This window comes from Macaca thibetana, chromosome 4 (assembly GCF_024542745.1).
Source record: "Macaca thibetana thibetana isolate TM-01 chromosome 4, ASM2454274v1, whole genome shotgun sequence".
Lineage (NCBI taxonomy): Eukaryota > Metazoa > Chordata > Mammalia > Primates > Cercopithecidae > Macaca > Macaca thibetana.
This window is the reverse complement of record NC_065581.1, coordinates 156,071,284-156,098,554: the sequence shown is the minus strand read 5'-3', so window position 1 is coordinate 156,098,554 and position 27,271 is coordinate 156,071,284. Positions and strand designations below refer to the sequence as shown.

The 27,271-nt window shown below is 37.1% G+C and overlaps 2 protein-coding genes across 14 annotated transcripts in view; both read right to left on the bottom strand.

Annotated features, from left to right (window-relative positions):
• Positions 1-27,271, bottom strand: part of SNX3 (sorting nexin 3) — a 1,122,685-nt gene that overhangs the window by 843,283 nt on the left and 252,131 nt on the right. The window contains exon 1 of one of the 12 annotated variants that reach the window (XM_050789167.1): positions 11,813-11,822. The exons of the other annotated variants lie outside the window; for them this stretch is intronic. The gene's annotated coding sequence lies outside the window, so the exon portion shown is untranslated. Of the gene's footprint in view, positions 1-11,812; positions 11,823-27,271 lie in introns of those variants that run through there. 12 annotated transcript variants of the gene reach the window in all.
• Positions 1-27,271, bottom strand: part of SESN1 (sestrin 1) — a 107,296-nt gene that overhangs the window by 73,870 nt on the left and 6,155 nt on the right. The gene's annotated exons all lie outside the window — the stretch shown is intronic.

Genomic DNA, 27,271 nt, shown 5'->3' with positions numbered 1-27,271 from the left:
TAGTTTTTACTATGTGCCTAATGAGTGATGAAAAAATAAATGATGAGAAAACCCTGATATGGTCTCTACCTACATTAAACCTCACTTTAGTGGAGGACAGAAATTAATCCAAGAATTATGTAAGCATGGTAAAATATGGTGCTCTGAGAAATAATGAGAGAGAACGGATCAAGTTAGGGAAGCTCTAGAAGGCTTTCTTTTTAAGAGACAGGGTCTTATTCTGTCACCCAGACTGGAGTGCAGCGGGGTAGTCACGGCTCACTGCAGCCTTAAACTCCTACTCTCAAGCTATCCTCCTGCCTCAGCCTCCCAGGTAGCTGGGACTACAGCCATGAGCCACCACGCCCAGCCTAGAAGGCATTCTTCAGGAAGTTAGCATTGAAAGAAATCTGAAAAATGAACAGGGGGAGTTTATTAGATGAATAAGAGAGCAGAGGCAAAGCTCTGTCCAGGTAAAGGAAAAAGCATGTCAAAGGCTTTTGAGCAAACATAAGCAGCAAGCAAAGAGGGCCTCTAAGTCTGGGGTGCACAGAGCGAGGAAGAGCACATCACAAGATGAGGCTGCCGAGGTCAGCAGCCAGACCACGGAGGGCCCTGCAGGGAGGCTGACTATTCATCTTGGCTTACCCCTGTTGACTTGGCGTAATCCCTTCTCTCACAGTGTCCCAGTTTGGATGATTAATTATGTGAGGCCATGTAAACACATTTATCTTTAACCAAAACACTATGAGAAGTCATATATAAAAATTTTAAGGTGGTGTGTGCGTGTGAGAGAGAGACAGAGAAAAAGGTGTATTACAACATGAATTAATACACAGTAGTCCCCTGGTATCTGTGGGGTACACATTCCAAGACCCCCATAAATGTGTGAAACCACAGGTAGTAACTGAACCCCCTATGTACTATGTTTTCTCTTATACATATATGGCTATGATAAAGCTTAATTTAGAAATTAGGCCCAGTAAGAAATTAAAAACATTAAGTAACAATAAAATAGAATAATTATAGGAATATACTGTAATAAAGATTATGTGAATGTGGTCTCTCTCTCTCTCAAAATACCTTATTACACTGTACTGCTGGTAAGCGAAAGCAAGGGAAGTGAAACCATAGATAAGGTAGGACTGCTGTATGAAGGTAAATATACAACTTCCTCTGCAAAGTTTGAAACACACTTCATAGTTGGTCTCAGGGAGAACAAGATATCTGACATTATACCAAATGAATGGGTAATAAAGTCTTCCTGCAGAGAGAAACAGCCCTTGGTCACTGCCCTCCCTGTCTGAGTCCTAGAAAATCACCTTGCAGAGGTCGGGCAGGCTTCTGGCCTGAGACGGGAGCATGAATATGTCTGTCAGCCAGGGTAGAGACACACCTCTATATTAGAGAGAAGAGGAGAAGGAAACTGCCAAGATAGGCTCAGGAATAACTGTTTGAAGAGAAATAAGTAGGAGGTTGGGGTGGTGGGAGGGAGCACATGAGAAAAGAGAGGAAGTCTGCCCTTGGGCAGGGGGTTGGGGGAAGGCCAGCAGGCTGCAAAGACCAACGACTTGCCCCAAATTTTCCATGAGCCATACCCAATAGGCAACTCAATTACAGTGATGGGACCAGAGGGGATAGAGATGATATGGAAATGTTCATGGAGACACAGCAATCAAAATTTAGGGAACCACAGCTGGGGAACTGTCTGCTCATCCCGACTGAGAACTCACTATCTTGCCAGTGAAGATGAGTTTTGCCTAATCCTTGAATCCTGAGGTCTTCTCTGAGATTAATGCTGTGATTACTACTGTTTCCCCTTTGCATTTTCCTATGTACCCTTGCTGATCCTTTTGCTTTTAAACTTTTGATGATACTTTGATTCAAATATGTCTTGTGTTACCATCTTTTAATTTGATTGTCTTTCTACTCAATCTACAAATTCCTCACCAGGGGAGTTTTAACCACTTACACACAAAGCTGTTCATTATATATTGTGAAGTTAATGCATTTCAAAAGAAGAAAAATACCTTCTACAAGTTGTCTGGTACCCAAAAATGTCTGAAAATAGTTATCCTTTTAAAAAAGAAGAAAAAAGCCAAAAAAACTAAAAAAAATTAGATTTTCATTTATTTTACCCCAACTTGTAGCCTTTTACTCTATCCATATCAATGCTGAATTAAATAGAAAAAATAAAATTAAGCCATGTATAGATTTTGGATCTAAAGAACTGAAATTCATGACATGGAAATTAACAATGAATGGTAAAATCATCATGAAATAGTCTTAGAATCTTAGTGAACCAGTATTTAGCCTTGTCACTAAACTGGCTTGATTGATATCTGTCAACTTCTAGAGTTTCCCCCACTGCCCCCTTTTTTTCCTGCAGGCTATGATCATTCAAATCCTCAAACAGCTATACCCTTATGTTCTTGATTATATGCCAAGATGATAAATAAAGGTTTATAGATGACTCCAGAGTTAGCTCAGAGTCAATAAACCGAAAGGTGACCTAGTCCACATATCAGGCTATAATGGAAAATAGTGTATTTAGCCCCAAAGCATCATGGATTCAGCTACCTAGACAATACTCTGCCCAATGATGTACTAATTAACACCAAAATAGAAAATGATTTAGGATAGTATGTACTTTAGAACAAAAGGAAAATCTGAAAGCCACAGTTCATCATCCATCACCAAATCAAAACATGGGACATAAAAAATATCAAATGAAAGAAGAGAAGAGAAGAGAAGAGAGAGAGGTGGGGTGAGGGAGAGGGAGAGACGGAGCGAGGGAGAGAGAGACAGAGAGAGAAGGAAAGAAGAAATAAAGGAAGGAAGGAAGGAAGGAAGGAAGGAAGGAAGGAAGGGCAAGCATAGATTATATGAAGTATAAACAAGTCTATATGGCTAACAGTATACTTTCATGTTGGCAAAATCTGTGTGGTGATAAACTAGTAACAATTTAGCAATCTCTACATATGTAACAGGCAAAACAGCAACAACAGCAACAATAACCAGTCCTCTGTTTTACTTTCTACACTCTAGTTGCCTGCATGTCTTCATATTACATACTGTGACAATTTAAAAATAGTTACCAAGAATAGTACTGTGTCCTCTTGTTTTCCTCATCAAGTATGTAACATAGGTTACCTGTCACATAAGAAATTGTGCTATTTGAATTGCAAAATTTTGCACTTATTTTCAATCCCTCTCTAAGTTCCCGAATTAACTCTTTTTCAGTTCTCTATTCCTATTATTTCCCAGTTTTACATCTATTTTCATAACCTTTATAAGCATATATTTTCCTTAACTATAGGCATACCTGAGAATCATTATCACTATCAGTGTTCTTACAGGTTTATAAAAAAATATTATTTTCCTCTAATACTATTATTTATTATGATGATTCTCAGATTAAGAATAACTATTGTTATTTAGTTTCTTCTTTTCCTGTTTCCATTTACTCATTCAATTTTCAGAGATTTCTTTTTATTTTTCCAATTTTGAAAGAAGTAACAATTCACTGTGATTGAAATAACTAAAATATAAATTCACTTGGTTTTTAAAAATCACCCAGTTGTCCCTCTCACACATTCCTTTCTATTTGATCATGAAGACATAGGGAGGAAACTCTGAAGCAGAGTCATTTTTCTTTCTTAAATAGCTTCAAATGTATAACAAGATGACTAGAGGATTAAAAAACAAAGAAAAGCAAGATATTGGGCCACTGTAATAAGGACAAGGTTGCAGGCCAAAAAATAAAATAAATGTGTGTTCAGGTGTAGAAAAGACTCTGGATCACACATTCGTCTTTCTGACATATGTGATTGTAATATTCTTGGTGTCTTAAAATATTGACCCCTTATTAAAATACAAAAAAAAATTTCTTTAAAATATTAATTACTTTGATATTACTTTAAAATATTGAAATTATTACTGTACCTTTTCTCTATTATAATAGAAGATATTATCTATAATTAGAATCTAAAACCAATACACTGAAGGTATTTTACAAAGTTAGAACTCCTTTTTGTCTAACGTAAGAGCCTAAACTAAGAGTAAGATCACCCCTTAAATCTTAAAAGAGGCAAATTTAAGAGGAATAAAAGAATCACTACTATCCATACTCAGTGAAAGGTAAAATTATGAAACTAATACAACAGTTCCTGGTTCTACATTCAAATCAATTATTTCCAACTAACACATATATTGACAGGTAATACAAAGCCTTTGTTAGATCCTGTATCTTGATTTCTGGCCTAATAATATGTCCATAAACTATGTGATTTCTACCAAACTCTCTCTCCCTAGAGCCTTTGCTGTAGCTTCCTCACAGGGAAGAAGCAAAACACAAGCTTGCTTATTTTTAAATCACGAAGGTTTGCTGTTCCGTGATTTTTTTTTTTTTTTAAGTCACTATGATTTGTTGTGATTTTTATTGGAGCAGTAGGGGAAGAGGGCTATTATTTCTCTCTGTCTCCCTGCAGTGAGTTAGGGTAAGGAAGGAATGTGGATCCCTCTGGGATAAAATGAAAAAGAAAGTAGATGGGAATTATATGTGGGTCTACTCTATTTCCCTTAGGAAATATTGACCAATTCAAGTAACGAAGATCCAGACATGTATCATAGCACTGAGATCATGTGATGGCATTTAAATTTTAATAAAAATAAGATGAAACTAAACAAGTCAACTATAGTCTTCTGTTTTCAGGTATGTGTGATATGAAGCAGAAAAAAGAGGCTCATGAAGATACCTCAAACGGAGGACACACCCATACCACTTGAATAACCAACAGATATAAATGGATATTATTTTTAAAAGGGAAGAAATAATGACCATTCCAAACAGAAACATGCTGCAATAGTGAAAGACAGTGCTAAGCTTAAAAGTTTCAGAGAGACTATGTAGAGAAAAATGGATTTGCCTGGGTCAAGTGTCAATGAAGACTTACAGTACAGCAAATGTAAGTCACACTTGAAGTAGCAAACAGATGCCAGAATACGAAAGAAACTCTCAGATCTGGGGGAAAAAAGCAAAAAGCCATCATCATCTTATTATCTCCTTGGCCCTGGTTCTTCTGGTGCAATATTCGCAAAACCAATTACGTTTCCTCAGACAGGCCTACTTTCAAAATGTATACTATTCACCTTTCATTCTAATATAAGTTTTTGTTTGTTTGTTTGAGACGGAGTCTTGCTGTGTCACCCAGGCTGGAGTGCAGTGGCGCGATGTCGGCTCACTACAAGCTTTGCCCCCTGGGTTCACGCCATTCTCCTGCCTCAGTCTCCCAAGTACCTGGGACTACAGGCGCCCGCCACCACGCCCAGCTAATTTTTTGTATTTTTAGTAGAGACGGGGTTTCAGCATGTTAGCCAGGATGGCCTCGATCTCCTGACCTCGTGATCCACCTGCCTTGGCCTCCCAAGTGCTGGGATTACAGTCATGAGCCACCACGCCTGGCCCATTCTAATACAATTTAATCTGGTTGCTTTTCTGAAGAGGGAAAGAGTATATAACTCCAAGAGCCTGTAGTCTGGATGTCCCACCATCCTCCAGCCCTTGCTGTTCAAAAAAACAGCTTGAATCTCAATGCCCCCTCACTCACTACAACTTCCCCTCCCCATCTGTAGGTCTCCAGTCTCTCTGGGCACAAAGGGATTGTATCATTGTCACTGCAGCTCCTCCACACCATGACCAACTTCCCTGAGCTCCCATGGCACCCTCCTGCACAGTGCCCACCCTGCTGTCACTCCACAGAGCATCATTAATGTGCAGTCATCAAGGGTAGATGTCTTTTATGGACATTTTGGAGGTAAAAGATAGTAAAAATAGGAGAGAAAATTCCCCAAAACTGAATGCTAAATATGATGACTGTCCTCCAAACTCAAAGAAAACAAAAAAGGAACGTAAGCTCTTCAAAGGGAGCCATTTCATTGGCAGAGCCTCATTTCTATGGCTATAGCTTTGTGTTATTACCTCTTCCTCTCTCCGGTCTTTCCTCTTCCATCTCTTAGTTTTGAGTACTCAAATCCTATACACACTTCCTCAGGACTCTCAACTGCACTCACCTTGACTATTCACGACAGCAATTTATTTTTGCTGCTGCCTTATCCTACCAGATCAGCCCCAAGTACTATTCTTTTCACAGTCTCAATCCACTCATCAAGATGTCTTCCTAAACAGCATGAAACAGACACAATACAGGTATGCTGGATATGCTCTAGTTGCCCTTGCAAATTATGTACCTGCCCTACTCTGAACTGTTTTGTGTTTCAAATGCTCACCATTACGGACTATATCATTATGGTTCCCTTACTGTTTGGTTTATGATAGAGAGGCACTAACAAATATTCTGAAGGCAGAAGTGGGTATATTCCTCTAATGAAGGCCACAGTTCCTGTTAGGCAGGCAGGCTTCTCTTATAGCTGCAGACCTCATTGAGTTCCAGTAGCTACACTCAACCCTTGCCCCTGAAGTTTGGGGGGGACAGTGACTTCCAGATGTCACTAGTTCAGAATGCTCATCATCCCTTATTGGTTTCTCTTAATCCTGCATACACCTTTGTAGACAGTCCTTTTTGTCTTTAGTCGCCCAATCTGAGTGTGCCATCCGTTTTCTGCTAGGATCGTGGCTGATTCAGAAGGGAGGAAAATAAACTAATTAAAAATTTAATTGACATCCTCAGAGAATAAAATACTCATAATGTAAGAACCAGTTGCTCAGCTAAAGTAACAATCTGAGAATACAAAAGAGTTACTGAAAGTTAAAAACATGGCTGCTAAACAAACATGTCAATAGAAGAACTGAATAACAGAACTGGGCTGAAGGGCAAATTTGTTATTTGGAAGATAAGTTCAGGGAACTCTCCAAGATATAAAGTAAAAAGACCAAAAAAGAAAGGGTATATGAAAAAAGGTTAAGATGAAGGCCTAACACTTAACTACTGGTCAAAAAAAGGACAGACATAAGAGATAATAGAGAAGAAGTAACAAAAGAAATGATAGAAGAGTAATTTGAGATTCAATCTTTATGTTGAAAAGACCCAAGTATAGGGGAGAGAAACATTCTGACATACACCGTGAAATTTTTTTTTCTTTCTTTTTTTTTTTTTTTTTTGAGGCAGAACTTCACTCTTGTTGCCCAGGTTGAAGTGCAGTGGCGCAATCCTGGCTCACTGCAACCTTCACCTCCTGCCTCGACCTCCCAAGTAGCTGGGATTATAGGCGCATGCCACCATGCCTAGCTAATTTTTTGTATTTTTAGTAGAGATGGGGTTTCATCATGTTGGCCAGGCTGGTCTGTAACTCCTGACCTCAGGTGATCCACCTGCCTCAGCCTCCCAAAGTGCTGGGATTACAGGTGTAAGCCGCCATGCCCAGCTGAAATTTCAAACTCTAAAGATAAATAAGAGCATCTTAAGTTCCCAGAATGTCCTTCTTCTTAGGAAAAACATGGTAAAGTACTTTGGGGTGAAGTGTTTGTAACTTTCAAGAGGTTGAGCAAAAGGAGAGAAAAAAACAGAGAAGGTCATCGTGGCAAAAAGTTAATAATATGTGACCCTAGGTGAAGGTTATATGGTATTTTCTGTACTATTTTTTTTTTAACTATTTGATAGGTTTAAAAAAAAGCTGGGAAAAAAGAAAAACAAGGCTCCTAGAGAGGGGTAAAATAAAACAAACAAACAAACAAACAAACAAACAAAAAACAAGTTCCATACTAAAAGAATAAGAATGAGGCTGGCATAAGATTTCTCATAATAAATACCAGATAGTAGAAAATAATTGAATCATGCATTCACAGTTATGAAAGAAAATGATTTTAACCTAATATTTGAATCAACTGTAACAAAATCTGAGGTAAAAGTAAAAACATTTTCAAATATTAATGGGCCAGAAAGCTTAATTCCCACAAACTTTAATTAATTTTTTTTTTTAAGACAGGGTCTTGCTCTGTCACCCAGACTGGAGTGCAGTGATGCAGTCACAGCTCGCTGTTACCTGGGACTCCTGGGTTCAAGTGATCCTCCCGCCTCAGCATCCCAAGTAGCTAGGACCACAGCTGTGCACCACGACACACAGTTAATTTTTACTTATTTTTTTTTGTTGAGATGGGGGTCTCACTATGTTTCCCAGGCTGGTCTCAAACTCCTGGCCTAAAGAAATCCTCCTGCTTCAGCCTTCTAAAGTGCTGGCATTATAGGGGTGAGCCACTGCACCCAGCCTCCACAAACTCTTAAGAAAATTAATAATATTGAGCCTATGAAACTTAAACAACATAGCAATGAATTACTTTAAAAATGTGATGAAACCATATCTTCATTATTATCACGCTACTCTAAGCATTATATCACCTACTGCTGAAACACTGCAACAGCCTTTTAACTGGTCTTCATGCTTCCTTTGTTGTACCTATCCATGCCCCACACAAGAACCACCATTTTAATGTTCCATTTTATTTTTTTAAATGTAACAGAGTTACATTGAACAAAATACTTTCACATGATTGAATGTAGGAAGTGCAAAAGAGTGTTAAGTCCCTGAGACCCAGACAGTGGGGACCCTACACTTTAGAGGGCTTGCTGTGGACCTCCTCCAGCTGTACCCCTCTGAGAGATGAAGCCCACAGGACTAGGGCATGTGCCCACCCAGATTATGCTTCAGGTACTTGGAACCCTACAAATCTCTTCTCAAATGGGCTGAGCCTGCTCTCTGGGCCTACACATGGGTTGTCCTCCTATGGCTGAACACAAGGCCCATGTGTACAACCTTAGGTTCAGAAAGTGGACAGGCAGCAGCTGTATGTGGGATGTGCAGCAGCTGATGTGAGAGCAGGGTGTCTATCCTTTACAGTGTAGGATGGAGCATGGGATTTGGGTGGGAGAACAGCATAGGCAGGCCACCTGCTGGCCAGGGCCCACCACGTTGAAATGGGCTTATGAAAAGTTATACAGTGAAAAGCCCTGGACCCATTCCTGTCCCCAGCCAATGACTACCTTTACCTTTTCCAAAGACAACTACTGTTTCTAACACAAGTTAATCACTTCAAATCAAAAGCCTGAAAATGTAATCTCTAACCTAAAGTATTTTAGTGGTTCTCTTAAGATAAAATCCAAAATTCTTAAAGTGGTCAACATACCATTTTTCGAACTATATAACATTCATTAGAATCATTTGAGGATTCAAGTCTGTTCCAGTAGAACTGGGGTGAGGCTTGAGATTCTGCATTTCCAATATCTTTCCTAAGTGATACAGATGCTGCTGACCCACAGGCCACACCTTGAGTAGTAAGAGCATATAAGAAATTAATATTCCTTTTGAAGCTATGACTTCAGCTACCCAGGTAGGGAAGGAGGCTTTCCTCCTGGTTTACCCATCTCATTTAAAGAGAAAAAGCTATAGCCAGTCCAGGCAGATGGGAGGGAGGGTAGGTAGAAATTGCCAAGTAATAATAATAGCTAACATTATTCATTCGTTCAACAAACATTTATTGGACAATGTATGTGATAGCATTGGCCTAGAGGATCCAGCAATGAACAAGAAAAAGTCTCAGTCTTCCTGAAGCCTGTAACCTACTAGGGCAGACAGAATGAATATCTACATAAATAACAAGTTCAGGTCATGTTTGGGGCAAAGAAGAAAAATAAATCAAGGTAAGGATCTAGAGGGTAAGAAGAGGTGCTATTTTAGATAACTAAGGCATATACAAAGATAGTTTTTGTTTGTTTGTTTGTTTGTTTTTTACCATACTAAGTTCTATGACAGGCACAATGTTAAGTATCTTAAAGAGATGAAGGTCCTTTTATCTTCATTTTGCTGAAAACTGAAGCTCAGAGATGTTAAGTAACCTCCTTGAGGTTAGACAGGCAGAAACGGGATACGGACCCTGGCAGTCTAGGGTCCATTTCTGTGTTAATATGTATTTCTTATTCATGTTACATGAGGGTTGCAACTCTGCTGTGCTCAGCCGAGCTCCCTGTGTTTTCATATTCTGCAAGCCAGACTTAAACTTTTAACCTGTAAACTGCCAGGTGTGGGCCTGCCAGTTTAAGACTGGCATCATAAGAAACTCAAGCACAAATATTCACCAGATTCACCAGACACACTGCAAGAGTGTGTCTTGCACTCACTCAGCAGACTCAGAGGGATGAGCTAACATTTAGTCAACAAAATTTTCCCTTTGTTGGTTTAAAACTCCCCAATTTCAGTCACTTCAATTTTTCTCTAAGGAAAACAAGTTTAACACGCAACAGGACACTCCAGTTTTAGCAATGGTTCTTAATCTTTTAAGATTACAATCCCTTTGAAAATCTGATAAAACACGGGCTCTCTCTCAGGAAAATGCAAGTGAGTACACAGTTCTGCATGCAACTTAAGGGGCTCAGACACCTAAAATAGCAATAATCCTCAATTTGAGAACGCTTACATTGTAGCATCTTACTAAATGAATCTCTGCTCTGAAAACTTTCTTCTCCCTGGTGAAGGGAGTGATCCTCTTTTACTAATTACTTAATTTAATTAAGACACAGTTAACTCTAATTATTAGCATTTCAAAAACACAGCTTTGTCCTCTATCACAGTTCAGCAAAAAAGAAAAAGGAGCTAGCTAGCTGTTAAGAATTAGTTATTTCAGCTTCCTGAAAGGCAAGTTTCAATTATAGGTTATCTATGTGTGAATTAACCATAAATATTTTTATTGTATAGTGGGTGATTTCCCTTCTATAGTCAGTAGTTTACAAGTATGTTGTTGAATGCAACTCCGGTCCTTGAGAAACACAACTATAATTTCCCTAAGTCACATGTTTTTAGAGAAAGGTAAATTTGTTCCTTCTGCCCTCTAAAAATCATGAAATGCATCTCTAGACTAAGAAGTGATTTAGGCTTCTGTATCATTTTTCGGCTTCATAGTATATTGTTGATTTTAATTTTTTTAATAAACAAAATATAGTACTACTAAAATGTAAAATGACACAATGGAGAGAGCAGACAAGTAAAACAGTAACTTTTCATACTTGATGCCCCATGTTTAATTATACAATGACTGAATCATAATGTGGTAGAACTCTTAATACAACATATCCAAATTACTGTATGGCTAATTCAAGGAGTTCAGAGTAAACAGGAATATAAAGATGCTTAAATATATACTTAAGGCCAGCTGTGTTTGTGACTTGAAAGAGAGCTAAGGCAACATGATAGTTGACTACAGAATCACCAAAAAATACAGACATTTTATCTAGTCAATTTTTTAAAAATAAAATGGCAAGGATATCTGAATTAAGCAGATTTAGAAAAAATTATAAATAGGTAAACTTTTATTATTTGCATTCAATAGAATAAAAAATAAAGTGGTTTTTTTTGTTTGTTTGTTTTTTTAAGTTTCAAGAGGCCATATAGTATTGAAATTAAACAGAATAAACTCTGGAGACCAAATGTCTAAGTTTGAATCCTTGCACTGCCATCTGCACTAGCTAGGTGAACAGGAGCAAATTAGATAACCTCTTTGTGTCTCAGCCTCCTCTTATTAAGTGGGTGAGTTACATGGGTGAATGCATGTACAGAGTTTAAAGTGGCACCTGCAAAAAAAAAAAAAAAAAAAAAAATCCAAACATTCGAATGTAAGCTCTATGAGGGTAGTGATTTTTATCTATTTTTCCCATTAGTGCATATGAGTACCTAGAACAGTATTAAAGATAGTAGGTGCTCAGAAAATATTTGTGAAATAAATGACTGATATCATTGCTATTATACGGTTATTTTCTCGATAGACGGAAAAACTAAATCAGTTAAGCTCAGCTATTTAAATTTGGAAACTTTGCTCTCTTTTCTCCAACCCCCCTTTAAAACCATAAGTGTTGTGACATTGCAAACCCGTCTTCTAAGACCCACAGCACCAAAACATGGGCGATAAACTAGATTTTAGTTGAGCAAGAGTGCCATCTAGTGCTCATAAAAGCTGCAAGCTGAGAATTAGGAGTAAATTTTTATTCAGTGTAAACACAAAGGGGAAAAAACCCACAAATGCAAAACTCATTAGGAAAAAATATTCTTCATTAACAGCCAAGATGTTTGAAAGAATGTTACTTCTAAATAAAAGAATCTCAGCTTTAAAAGTTGGTATATATCATATTAGAAGAGACATTTCAGAGAGTACAGTTTTTGAAGTTCTACTTACCTTAAAAGCCATTCTTCTATGAATAGAAAGTGGTGTTTTGACTTATTTTCTTTTTAATGACATGTGTTTGGTCTCATTATAATAGATTAACCAATTATAGAAATTTTGGAAAAATTAAGAGAAGCATAAACCACTGCCAAGAGATAACCGCTATTAGTATTGGGACATACAGTCATGTGTCACATAACATTTTGGTCAACAATGGACCATATATACTATGGTCATCCCATAAAATTATCATACCACATTTTTACTGTGCCTTTTCTATGTTTAGATAACACAAATACCATTGTGTTACAATTGCCTATTCAGTACAGTAACATGCTATTGAGGTTTGCAGCCTAAGAGCAATAGCCTCGATGTGTAGTAGGCTATACACCATCTATGTTTGTGTAAGTACATTCTATGATGTTTGCACAATTACGTAATTGCCTAACAATGCATTTCTCAGAATATATCTGTTAAGCAACACATAACTGTATATATATGTGTGTGTATATATGTATATACCCCTTCTAGATTTAAAATATACATTAAAAATATTTAATTTTAATAAAACATTTGGCCAAGATGCTAAAAATGAAATGAGAAAATTATAAATATTGATAATTCTTTACTAAAATCAAGAGCTTTCTCTGTCATTGAAAAGCTCTCGTCTCAACATTGTATTCAGTGGGTTAAATTTTTAAAATAAATTGCTATAAATTACATAATCATTTGTGGGTAGCTCTACAATACCCAAAATACATAAGAATTATGGCTTATAAAGTGAAAAAAGATAAAATTATTTCATCTGTTCCTTATAGATAACACAAAATGGATAGTAAAGTACACCAACTTGAGTTTGGGTGATCTGAATAAAATTTGGGTTGCTTAATATTTAATCTCACTCCTTATTCATTTGAGAATGCTCATTAAAGTTTTGGGATTTGCTTTTAATTCCCTTTACCCCCAAATCATAGACACAGAAGAGATATGACTCACAGCTCTCTAGAGAATTATCAAATGATGAAAAGAAAGCTGACTGCCATTTCCTACCTTTTGGACAAATGCTGTTTTGCTTTTAGTACCAAGAATGGGAAGTAAAACATTTCCTAAGGTTGCATAGGAATAATGGGGGCCAAGAGTCATGAAGGAAAGGAAGAAGAACAAGGAAGATGAAGAAGCTGCTAGAGTCAGGCAGGCCTCTCCCACTGAGGCTCGGTGGGCCCCACCTAGTGAGGGGGCAGACACTGGGGTAGGGCATCTATTGTTCAGGCTGGTGTGAGGCTCCTTTATCTGGAGAATGGCTGCAAAGGTAGGAAGAAGTTGAGACTGGGCTCATACTATCACTAGCTGAAGCACACTCTATTCTGACATTAAGCAGGCTCCTAAGCATATACCCTAAGTCACAGCTCTCTTCATAGTATGCAGGAAGGACTCTTTTCCTAACTCCTAGCTTCAGGAGATAGGTTGTTAGGGTAATATTTCCCAATGGCTTTTAAAATGGTTCCTAATGATCCTCCTGGTATTCACTCTTTTCTGTAACCTGTTCCTCTTGAGTTTGGACTAAACCTAGTTGGCTCGTTTCTAATGAAGTGATTAAGGTAAAAGTGATGGGATGTTTCTTCCAAGATTAGGTTATAAAAGACTGTGATTTCTGTCTTGCTGGCACTCTTTCTCAGGCTAGTACTCTCTCTAGCTCCTCACGTTTCCTTTGAAGCAGCAAATGGAAAGGCCCATGCGACAAAGAACTGAGGGTGGCCTCCAGCTAACATCACCAAGAACTTGAGGCCCTCAATCCACTAGCCTGCAAGGAACTGAATCTTACATCATCTGAATGAACTTGGATGAAAACCCTTCCCAGTTAGAGCCTTCAAATGAGACCACGGCCCTGGTAGATACTGTAATTGCAGCTTTATGGGAGACCCTGAAACAGAGATCCCAGGTAAGGTGTAAGCAGATTCCTAATTCACAGCAATTGTGAAATAATACTTCTTTGTTGTTTTAAACCACCACATTTGTAATGAGGCTATAAAAAACTAATTCAGTTCTTAAAAAAAGGAAAGCTCCTCAACACCCCCTCCCCGCCCCCAGAGAGAATGACTCGGAGGGTCTTTATCCTTCGCTTGTGGCAGCCTCTGCAGTCGCCACCTAAGCCTGGACCCTGCTCCTCCCTTTGGCATGAATGACACATTACAGATTAGGTCCTCTCCAGTTCACTGCATAGTCTTCTCTGTCATCCAAGGGCTTCTGCACTTTCCCCAACATCTGAAATAAATAATATGATGTTTGAGCAAACTTCCTAGTTCCATGCTTCAGTGACCAGACCAGCTTGGAATCTAAGTGCATTTGTGGTTTCTAAGAAAAATCATCCATCTCTATTATGTATCATTAATTGTACTGTGGTTTGCAGCTTCTATTTACTATTTACCAACTAGTATGAAAAAAGTTCAGTATTTTAACAAGTACTGCTGTGCCAATGCATACTGGCTGAATATCAGTCCTAGTTTATGCTGTAAGTTTAATTTGCTTGACAAGAATCAAGATCTTAGTTCTACTTTCTTTCAATAAGTTTTCAATACAGTATAAGTGCATGAGTTTGAATGTCAAGCATAGTAACATTCTAGGGAAATTTCAATTATTTAATGTAACTTTTACAACTTCTTTTGGCCATCTCAGTCTTTAAATTATGAGGGTATTACTTTATGGAAACTTGTTTTATTGGAATTGTTTTATTTATAATGCCCATCAATGTAGTGAAGAGCTTTGACACAAGTTATAGTTACATGTTCATACAGGCACTGACAGATGGCGCAAGGAAGATAAAAGGAGGCCACAAAAAGGAAACAAAAATGAGGCCAAAACTTAGTCTGCAGGAAACAACAACAGAGCATTAATTACTTTCAGCCAGTCATCCGAGATTTGGTTTAGGCATGTTGGGGATAGAGGCAGTGTATACTTGTATAAACGACAAACTGAGAAAAAAAGTTAATTATTACAGTAAAATTTATTTGCTCTATTAAGCTGTCTTTATTATCCCAACCCATCCTGATATTTCCTTGCTCTGAATTACAGTTATGCTTCACTTAATGACACAAATATATTCTGAGAAATGTGTTGTTATGTGATCTAATCTTTGCGCAAAAATCACAGTGTGTGTTTACACAAACCTAGAGGGTAAACTCAGACTAACACCTAGGCTTTATGTTAGAGTCTATTGCTCCTAGGCTACGAACTTCTACAGCATGTTGCTGGACTGAATACTGTAGGCAGTTCTAACACAACGATAAGTATTGGTGTATCTAAACATATCTAAACATAGAAAAAGTACAGTAAAAATATATTATAATCTTATGGGACCACTATTGTTTATGCAGTCTGTTGTTGACTGAAATGTCATTATGTGACACATGACTGTACTGTACCACTCTATATTTCACATACTTTTTTCCCATTGATCTTGCTTTCCAATACAAAAATAATACATGCTCACTGTAAAAAGCAAAAACAAAAACAAAAAAAAAACTATAGGAAAATAGACTAGTGATTAAGAACAGAGACTTAGAAATCAGACATGCCTTCTCTTGACTCCAGTACTCACTGTTTCAGTTCATCTTTTTGAGTCTGTTTCTTCATCTATAAAACCTAAAACTCACCTCCCAGAATTGTTGTAGCTATAGAATTGGAGACTGCAGGGAAATGAGACTTCAGAGAAAGTGCACAGATAGTTGTGTAAACTCATCCAGAATATGAATGTAAACCCCAAATATAAAAAGGCAATAGTATGGCATGAATTGAGTTTTGCAGATCTGGTGTGACCCACATGATCAGACAGTGTCACCAGCAGCTGCACCCCACCTTTGGGAACCCTGGGGTCCAAGGAAAGAGCACTAAGGTGGCTGCAAGTACTTCTCAGTGAGGATGCCTAGAACGTTCCTGTTTCCTTGACTAAATAAATCAGAAACTTAATCTAATATTATAGTGAGTGGGTTCATGCATATTTGTGTACTTCTTTTGTTTGGGAAAGATCTCTTCCTCAAAACCTGTAACCCATGGAAACACTGCAAATGTTATATGTAAAATGTTTACCACAATGCCATATAGTAAGCACTCAATAAATTTCAGTGATTTTCATTTTAATTCATAAGTCATATGAAAAATTAATTACTAATGATTACCATTATTCAAAGAAAAATTTAAATCACCAATAACTATTTCTAAAAGAGAACTATGGTTAATATTTTGGTGCATGAGAGTTTCCTGACTTTTCCCTCTTCTCCATAAAAATATATATTTTACATACTATTTTAAAGCTGTCTTTTCCATTTAAATTTGTATATTTCTTTTCCTATACATGCATTTTAAAACAATTTTCAATAATTATAAGTTTGTGACCAGTCTAGGCAACATAATGAGACCCTGTCTCCACAAAAAACTTAAAAATTGGCTGAGTGCAGTGGTGTGCACCTGTAGTCCCAGCTACTCAAGAGGCTGAGGAGGAAGGATTACTTGAACCCAGGAGATTGAAGCTGCAGTGAGCAATAGTCACACCACTGTGCTCCGGCCTGGGTGATGGAGTGAGTCATGGTCTTAAAATAAAATATAAATAAAAATAATAATCCTTTATAATACCACTTGTTTGATTTTAATTACCCATTTGTATATAAAAGACACATAGATAATACATTTATATCATAAATATATTAACATGTACACACTTTTAAGGTTTCGACTAATATTCAAACTGCTCTCTAGAAAGTGTGATGCACTGTATGATGCACTCTCCCAGCAACAGCTGCACTGTTGTCAACATAGTACCATAAAATTTTACATTTTTAGCAGTCTTAATTTGTTCTTCAATTTTCACTACAAAATTCTTAAGGGCAGTAGTTGTTTTATTTTGTTTTTATATCCCCCACAATGCCAAAACAGTGTCAGACATAAAGAAATATTTTAAATGAATTCTAACCTTATCTTTGAAAAGCACATTTATTTCAGTCTTAGATGGAGAGGGAGGTCTGCTATAGAGGTGCTGTGGGATACAGGAAAAAAAATAACAGCCCTGTAATCCGTATTTTAACAAGAGAAAGGAACTAATCATAATTTAGTCTCATTCTGACCAATTAAAATAATAATATGAATATGTTGTATGTAATGAAAGAATATTTATCTCAAGGTTTGAATCTTCATATATTACTGTACATCTACTTCCAAATTCAAAGAGGGAGACATCAAAGACCACTGTAGACTGGAATTGGATACTTCTTTATCTGAATAATTACCACTAAGAGAATAAAAATAAACACACTTCTGATAAATTCTCATTGCCTGGTGGAAAGGCCAAACGCAATTCTAGCCTGGGGTCCAATTTTTGCTTATAAAGTTATTTTTCTGTGTTAAACTGAAAAAAAAAAAAAGAAACAAAAGGGATTGTCTGATATTCATACTCTAATATTCAATACAGGCCCAATCATGCAAGATATGTTTAAATCTTTAACACCTAAGGAAGATGAACTAAGCTTTAATGTAGTATTTAAGAAAAAAGCAGTTGTCACTAATGAGGTATATTTAGACTTTACATCTTCCTTGACAAGGTCAGTTGCCAAAATCATTTTGTTTCATCATGTTATAACAGATTTTTAGTGCACATATCGAAATCTGACCTAACAAACGGTATGCAAAAGGATAAAAATGGCATTTACTCTGATAAATTTGCAAATATTTTATGCTTAATGGTGCTGTTATAATAGGACTTACAATTAGAAAGTATCAAAGAAGTATTTTAAAATCTAATTTAAAACATATAAGCAACAAAGTTAAAAATGCCTCAACAATTACGTTGGTTCAGGTACCCAGTTCAAATTGAGTAATTGCTGAACATTATATAACTTAGGTGAGTTCGCTTTTTAAGAAATCAAGATTACAATTTAAGTAGATAAATGCTGAATTATGAAAGGCATACAAAAATGTAGTTTTCTACATTGTTTAAACACAATCCTTTATGATTCTAATAATTTTCCATAACAACTGAATAAAAGAATAAGTTGAATATGAAGTATGTATGGGCATACAAATGGGAGAATGATTTCTGTATGAGCTCAATGTAATTATACAACCTAGGCTTGATTTCTAAAGACAATTGAGGTCCCTTTTCTTTTTAGCTATAAACAACTTGCTGTATGACATGTAATGCAAAACCGTATTTTGGGAGATTTCAAACATTTATAATCCACAGGAAAAATACTCAACACGCCTACACTATTTTTTCAAGCCCACAATAGTGCAGTCTTTCAGCTATAAAGCCAGAAGCCAGTTATAAAACCAGTACTTTTCCACTAGAGTTACTTGTGGGGTGGGGAAGGGGACGTTCAGCACTGCAAACGTTAGGGTCTAAAATAAGATCATTGCAAGGAGTCACTACAACACTTGCACTGCCAGCACTGTCATGGCAACAATGAACTAGCTAGGAGAATGCTCTTTTAACATTCAAAGCTAATCTTGAGTCTATTGCTCATGGAAATATACCAAATTTTCTTTTAGGTAGTGCATTAAAGAAATCATCTTACTAGGAATCACTTAATATAAAAATAAGCCTTTTATACACCATATTTCCAGGATCAGAGTCCACAGACTCCTTGCGATCAGGCAACTTTTATAATGACAACATAACGAAAATTATACACCACAGTGAAACATGAAGATTCACTAGGGTTCAAATGCAATTTAAACACGGGTCATGGTTTAAATAAGGATTTGATATGCAACTTAGTAACATCTAAGAATGTGGTTTCCCCTAGAAACAACAAAGTTTTAAGTTTTACCTTGAAGGAAAATAATTTGGGAAAGAAAGTAATATATTTTCACTGTTAGGAATCTTAACATTAAATTTTTAATTCAGATAATGAGGTATAATGTTGGAAAGCACAGACTCTTGAGTCTCACAGACTGGAGAAAAAACCTGACTCCTCCTCTTACAGATTGAGCATCCCTAATCCAAAAATCCCAAATCCCAAATGTTCCAAAGTCTGAAACATTTTGAGAACTGACACGACACCCCAAGTAGAAAAATGCCACATACAAGTACTTAATACAAACTATTTCATGCACAAAATTATTCAAAATATTGCATAAAAATTACCTTCAGATTATGTGATAAGGTATATATGAAACAGATACATTTTGTGTTTAGATTTGGGTTACATCCCCAAGATATCTCATTATACATAAGCAAATATTCCAAAACAAAAAAAAAAATTTGAAATCTGAAACATTTCTGGTCCCAAGTATTTTGTTTTGTTTTGTTTTGAAACAGGGCCTCCCTCTGTTGCCCAGGCTGGAGTGCAGTGGTGCAATCTTGACTTACTGCAGCCTTGACCTCCTGGGCTCAAGCAATACTCCCACCTTAACCTCCCAAGTAGCTGGGACCACAGGCATGCACCACGATGCCCAGCTAATGTTTATATTTTTTGTAGAGATTAGGTCTCACTATGTTGCCCAAGCAGGTGTTGAATTCTGGGCTCAAGCAATCCACCAAAATCCTGGGAACACAAGTGTGAGCCGTGATGCCCAGCCTGGTCTTAAGCATTTTGGATAAGACATATTCAACTTGTATTAGCTATGATAACTTGGGCAAGTTTTTAACCCATCTGGGCCTTGTTTTTTCTTGACAGAGAAAATGGAAATAAAAATATCTACCCATACAATGTTGTGCAGGTTGAATGAATTATTACATGAAAAGGGCTAAGGGTTAGGTGTGGCATACAGAATGCCTTTTCTTCTTATTTTCAAAAGCATACAGACTGCTAATGGCGTTTTAAGACAACCTGATTCCAATCCCACGGCACATTTTAAAGCAGACAGGAAAGTCTGGTGCCACCTCTGCCCCTCTCCTCCCATCCACCCCAACTCACAGAAGATAAAAGAGGCAGGCATCGGAGCTCAGAAGGATCCCCAAAGACACCTGCCACATATTACCAAGCAAATTCAACCCTTGTTTAGTTACCTTCTTCTAAATTATATCAAACTGTCTGATAGAGAAAGCACTGTTTTGAAGACTTTCTGCTTAATATATCAAGCTTCCATTGGGGGAAGCACAGTAGAAACACTGATAGGGCAGCTCTAATGTCCTCATTAGACCCTCAAGGAAAGAAACTTCTGTAGTAGGTAACTTGCTTGGAGTACTAGACATGAATCAACCAGGAGCAGAGTATTCGGTTGCTTACTGGCAATACCAGCATACAAACAATCACTTACTTTTCTATATTATGTGTCCCTGAAGACATGCTGCAAGTTAAATGTTTATAAGTAGAATAAGAGACTAACACAGTGTAAGGGAAATCCAGTTCCCAGAGAGCTAAAGCAGTATTTATAAAATCCTTATAGTTCCTAGAGGCATTATTTCCCCTAGGACCAATGAACCTTCAAAGTAGTTTAAAACTTTCTCAGTTGCTTGGAGACTTGGGGGACTCTAAGGGCAAATAGTGCTAGAGGGCTCAACTTCCTATCTCCTCCCCTAGAGGAGGGAGGCAGAATAGAATACTAAGTACTCACATTCACTGAGCGCTTACTGGGTTCCAGTAAGCATTGCTCATAACTCTGTAAGGGAACTGAGGCTTAAGGAGGTTATGTAACTTGCCCAGTCACACAGTTTGGCAGAGCAGGACTTAAACCCGGTCTGACTAACTTCACAGCCCATGGTCTTGACCATTATCCTCCAATGCTGTCCAGGTACTGAAGCACAAGCTTTGGCTGTGGGCCTCTCCATGTGCACTTGATTACCCGGATGACCCATGCAGCTGCCTCCCCGCAACTTCTCCCTGCTGGTGCCATGCTGGCATACCAGAATGACGCTGGCCTCCAATGAAGGGCTGGTTCCTCCAGATCTGCTGTCACTTTGGGCAACTACTAACACACTGGGGCAGTGGCACCCTATGACACAATGTATTAAAATAGAATTTAATGTACAAAAGACAATCAGGGATTTTCAATACATGTGGATACAAAGTGTGGGATGTATGAAAGTCAATCACATAAAAATCAAGTCTATTTCTAAACTAATGGCAGTTTCAAGTTTGACTCATTAGATGGAAGACCTAGATCAAATTCATCATTATCATTATCATCATCACCATCACCACCATCAATATTTGTTGTGCACTTACTATGTGTTAGGCTTACTTCTACATGCTTTACATGTTCAAATAATTCTCAAACCCACTGTATGAAGTATTATTATTCTCATTTTACAGATAAGTAAACAAAGGTTCAAAGAGTTTATTCATAGTTAAATTTGTACAGTATACTAAAGTTTACAAAATGCTTTACCAATGTCATCTCTTAATTTTTAGAACCATACCACAAGGGAGATAATAAAATGTCAATTACTAGATGAGGAAACTGAGACTATAGAGGTTAATTTATTCATGAGCACATGGCTGGTAAGAAAATTCAACATATCTTTATACCATTCTGAAGTAAGATCTCTAGTCAAAGTGAGACTCTGGATATTTAGAATGGATGGTCAGGAAATAAAGTAAACCAGAAATAGTTTTTTTTGTTTTTTAAAGTATGACCTTTATTAAACTTAAGTGAAGTATATATAGCCTTTTCTTTCCCATGTCAAAAAAATAGATAAGCATAGGGTTTGGCAGATAGTAGATAAACACACACATACAAATCTAATGAATGAAACGAGAAGAAATGATTCATTAGGTTCAATAGTAAAATTTACATTGTCTCAATAAAATTTCAATTTTTCATACTCAGAATGTCTGTCATCAACAAAGGTCATATGTTATAGTTTGAGTCAGTCAATGTATATATTAACTTGTTAAATGAGAAAGTAGATACATCTTAATTTGAGATATAATCACTATCAATGACTTTGAGAGATCTTACACTGTGAGAAAACCTGTCTCCCTAACACTTAAATCACTTTTTACTTTTGAAAGGCTTCTCTTAAATATGTCCTTCAGTACCATTGAACGTATCACTCTACCACTATTTTGCAAGGCTCAGTCTTTATCACATGATTGGAAGAATTTCTTGCTGTGTTTAGGCTATGAATAGCATTTGAAAAATTACTCAGTTATAATTATAGACAGCTAACACCTGCCAACTAGCTAGAAAATGAAATCATGTAAAATTTAAAGACAAGTGTGCAGTGCTTGTCAAACACAGAGGTATCAAAACAGTAAATGCTCACTTTTAGTAAGGTAAACTAAGATTCTAATTAGACTTTACTAAACATTACACATAAAATTAATAAATTATTCTAGCCATATGGTTAATATTTTAAGGCATATATATTTGCCAGCTTGTCAATTTAAACAACTTTTAAGTTAAAATACTAAATGAACACTGTTCACTAAATGAATATTCAATTCACTAATGTATATTCACTAATGTATATTCAATAAATGATTACATATACATATTAAAGTTTATTTGGGTAGTATAAACCACAAAGCTCATGTCATAAATTTTTTTCCCTTTAGTATTGTTTAAAAGCTTAGGAATTAGGCCGGGCACGGTGGCTCATGCCTGTAATCCTAGCACTTTGGGAGGCCAAGACAGGCGGGTCACTTGAGGTCAGGGGTTGGAAACCAGCCTGGCCAACATGGTGAAATCTCTACTAAATCTCTACTAAAAATATAGCCGGGCGTTGTGGCAGGCGCCTGTAATCCCAGCCACTTGGGAGGCTGAGGCAGGAGAATCACTTGAACCTTGAGGTGGAGGCTGCAGTGAGCTGAAATCATGCCATTGCAATCCAGCCTGGGCAACAAGAGCAAAAGTCTCAAAAAAAGAAAAACAAAAACAAAACAACAACAAAAAAGAAAACAAAACAAACAAATGAAAAATAAATAAAAGCTTAGGAATTGTCCTAAGGTGATTTTATAATAAATAAAAGAATTTACAATTCTAGGAAGACCTTCTCTAACTTTTAAAATTAAAAATAAGGTAATATTTATGTAAAATATAAAGCTAAAAGTATCTAGTTTTTCCAAGGTAATTCCCTATTTCATTACAATCTATCAGATTTCTTTACATGAGAAGGCAGATAATTATTGTGTTGCCAAATTTAACATGAATTTTTTTTGTTACAAACTCAAGGTTGTTTTTAATCTATTTATTTGAAAAATGTGCCACAAACTGTGAGTCTACTCGTAATAGACAGATTTTAATAATACCAACTGGGAAAATCTAATAAATGCTCCTAATAGTCATTCTACAGAAACTCTCAAAGTATCTCCAGTGAAAAAACCACTTTTAAAAAAACATGCATCTTTCAAAGTTTTTTTTTTTTTCTCTTCTATACACTAACTTTATAGTACATGGATGTTTATTGACACTAGCTTAACTTGGTGTAGCAACCAACAGGAAAAAAAAAACAAGCATAAAAATAATGTTCCCAAAGTGTGACTATCTAGCGAAGGTTTTCATACCTAAATTTCTAGTCTGTCAATGCCCCAGAAATACAATCACCGGCCGGTTGCGGTGGCTCATGCCTGTAAATCCCAGCACTTTGGGAGGCCGAGGCAGGCGGATCACAAGGTGAGGAGATCCAGACGATCCCGGCTATCGTGGTGAAATCCCGTCTCTATTAAAAATACAAAAAATTAGCTGGGCATGGTGGCGGGCGCCTGTAGTCCCAGCTACTCGGGAGGCTGAGGCAGGAGAATGGCGTGAACCCGGGAGGCGGAGCTTTCAGTGAGCCGAGATCGCGCCACTGCACTCCAACCTGGGCGACAGAGCGAGACTCCGTCACACACACACACACACACACACACACACACACACACACAGAAATACAATCACCAAATATTGTGAAGAATCCTTGAAATCTGATTTCCTGAGTATACTGTGCCAGCCTAGTTAAAGTACTAGGTAATTCCTTAAGGTCATTTGAAATCTTTCTCACTTAATGTAGTAAATGTGAGCTAGAAACAATGTGTCAAAGTAAACCCTACTTTCCACTAACTTCTATTTAAAATTTTAGATATTTTACCATGGTGTGAAAAAATAAACTGATATGAGAAATTCTGACAAAGTAGACATTAGAATTGGTGGCAAAGCTTGCTTGGTGCTGATGTACTTCCAGCAGCACTTTCATCCTTCTAAGCATTTTAAGCATGCTGCCCTCCCTGACCAGCATCAACTCTGTTCTTCCACAAATTCTAAGATTTTTCTCATGTCTATGGTTCCTTCCAGTCTATGCTAATTTGCTACAACATAAACACTGCCTATTTTTAAATTAGAAAATTCTTCATGATTAACACACAACCCAAAGTAGTGACCATTTTATTAAAATTTTAAGTGATTAAGAATCCTGTATTAGGCTGGGCGCAACGGCTCACACCTGTAATCTCAGCACTTTAGGAAGCCGAGGCAGGCAGATCACTTAAGGTCAGGAGTTCAAGACCAGCCTGGCCAACACGGTGAAACCCCATCTCTACTAAAAACTAGCCGGGTGTGGCTAGTTTTTAGTGTAATTTTTAGTTTTAGTGTAGTTTTTAGTGTAATTTTAAATTTTTTTTGTAATTTAGTGAATTTAGTCTACATTTTTTGTAATTTAGTGTAGTTTTTAGTGTAATTTTAGTGTAGTTTTTAGTGTAATTACATGCCTGTAATCCCAGCTTCTCGGAAGGCTGAGGCAGGGAGAATTGCTTGAACCCGGGAGGTGGAGGTTGCAGTGAGCCAAGATAATGCCACTGCACTCCAGTGTGGGCAACAGAGTGAGACTCCATTTCAAAAAAAAAAAAGAATCCTTTATTATACCCACGATTCCACAGCTACTTTCTGTCAGACCAAAGTTTCAACAATCCTTAAGTTAGCAGTTTGAATTATTAATTTATTACCTATTCAAATGGTAAAAAGATATTTTGCAAATTTCTAATGGCTTATCAAAAGAAAAATAAATATAACTCTAAACAAAGACAACAGCACACCTATTTTCTAATTCTTTTACTTCATAAATGGTCTGCACATACAGCACTTTAAGGACACAAGTGTTGAAAATGAGAAAAAAATTCTAATTAAGCCATTGTTTTAGAGGATCCTTCATGATGTCATGAACAACCCATGATCTTAAAGTAAAATTTACTATGCAAGTGTTTAACATCTTTGTACAAAATACTGTATCCCATTTGTAAACAAAATAACTGTGTTAGAAAAATATTTTTTAAATGAATCAGTTTTTTTTTCATGTTAGAGGTCACTGCAACAGGAATAAAATAGACAAAATTGGGCAGGGCACAGTGGCTCATGCCCGTAATCCTAGCACTTTCGGAGGCCGAGGCGGGTGGATCGCAAGGTCAGGAGTTCAAGACCAGCCTGTCCAACATGGTGTAACCCCGTCTCTACTAAAAACTAGCCAGGTGTGGTGGCGCCCACCTGTAATCCCAGCTACTCAGGAGGCTGAGGCAGGAGAATCGCTTGAAGCCGGGAGGCGGAGGTTGTAGTGAGCCAAGATCGTGCCACTGCACTACATGGGCGACAGAGTGAGACTGCATCTCAAAAAACAAAATAAAATAAAATAGATGAAATCTGAAAACATAAGAGTATTGTTGTTAATTTTGATCTTTCTGAAGAGTCAAAACATAGGACAAGATGTATTTATATATTATAAAGAAGACACTGAGTATAGATAGTACAGATATAATTCCTACTATAAGTCAGAAAGTTAAAAAAGATTGGCTCTGTCTTCAAACAATTTAGAAAAAAAAAGTTAAAGATTTGCCTTCAATTTCTTCACACACTTTATCCAAAGAAGGACAGAAAACCTGAGAATAAAGAATATTCTCTGAGCCTCAAAAGCAAGGAAGGAAAGCGGTCAAAGACAGGAATGAGAGGAGGCACTGAGAAGTAAGCCACAAGGCTTTCTGAGGTAAAGGGACCGAGTTCTCAATGTATCAATAAAATAAGAAAGGCCAGAAAATAGTGGTATGGAAGAGAGAAGCTTAGTGTAAATATTGAAAGAGGACTCTCATATTTGCTGTGATATCTAAGAGTCAGCAGTGAATGTTTGACAAGCACTACCTTAGACTTTTGGCTCTCACTAAAAGGCAGTTAAAAAAAAAATCAAAACAAAACAATCATTTAAAAAGACCAAATCTGCTTCTAGAATGTCTCCAATCTGTTCTGTTATATTTTATAGCCCCACTATAAATGAATTAAGTATGCTTCTAATCTAATCAGATCCAAATTATAAATAGACCAAATGATATATTATCTAGTTAGATACACACGCAGTTTTAATGGAAGCCTGTAATTAGGCCTGACTGCCTTCTGTCCTGCTTCTACTCATTGAGAAATTTTCTGTTCAAGTGATGGGGTGGGGGATGGGGGTGGTGGTCTCCTGGTCCTTAGGGGCTGAATGCTGATTAGTCCAAACCAAAAATAGAAATGCCCAATTTCCTCATCAATGACTGGCTTAGAAAAGGGCATGTGACCCAATCCCAGTCAATAGAAACTGAGAGGAAGTCTGCTAGAGGGTTTCTGGGAAAGTTTTTCTTCCCTAAGAGAGAGACACTGGGAAGAAATTCTTTTCTTAGCTGCAGAGAGTCATGTCTGCACATGGTGCCTGGAATAGCATGCTGTAGGAATGGAGACATCACTTGCTATGCTGAGGAAAGGAGAAGAAAAAAAGAAAGCAGACAAGTAATGTAGTTGAGCCAATGAATCAATCAAGCTTGGAACTGCCAACCTCCAGACTTATTATGTGAAATAATAAACTTCTTGTTAGATCTTCAATCTATTTATTACTCAATTGGATACCAACTAGATATTGCAACTCCAACTGTAGCTCTAACAGCTACAAATATGCCTCATACCCAACAATGAAAGTTTTATTTCTCCTGGAGGAGGGGGGTGTAATAATCACTTTACTAAATGAAAGCCTCCTCTACCCCACTTACCAAAGATAAGTATTTTGTTGCTTATTCTAAATTTTCTATCTTAAGCCAATTTACTTTCAGACAGTATTGATTGCTGGCAAACTTATGAAAATATGATCAAATGATCATTCTTGGAAAAGTACTTGGCTATTCTGGATATGCCTCAAAATCTTTTGATACATATGTGCTCTCACATTTTCCTCCTTAATTACATGTATCATCATGAATATAGTTCACCAGT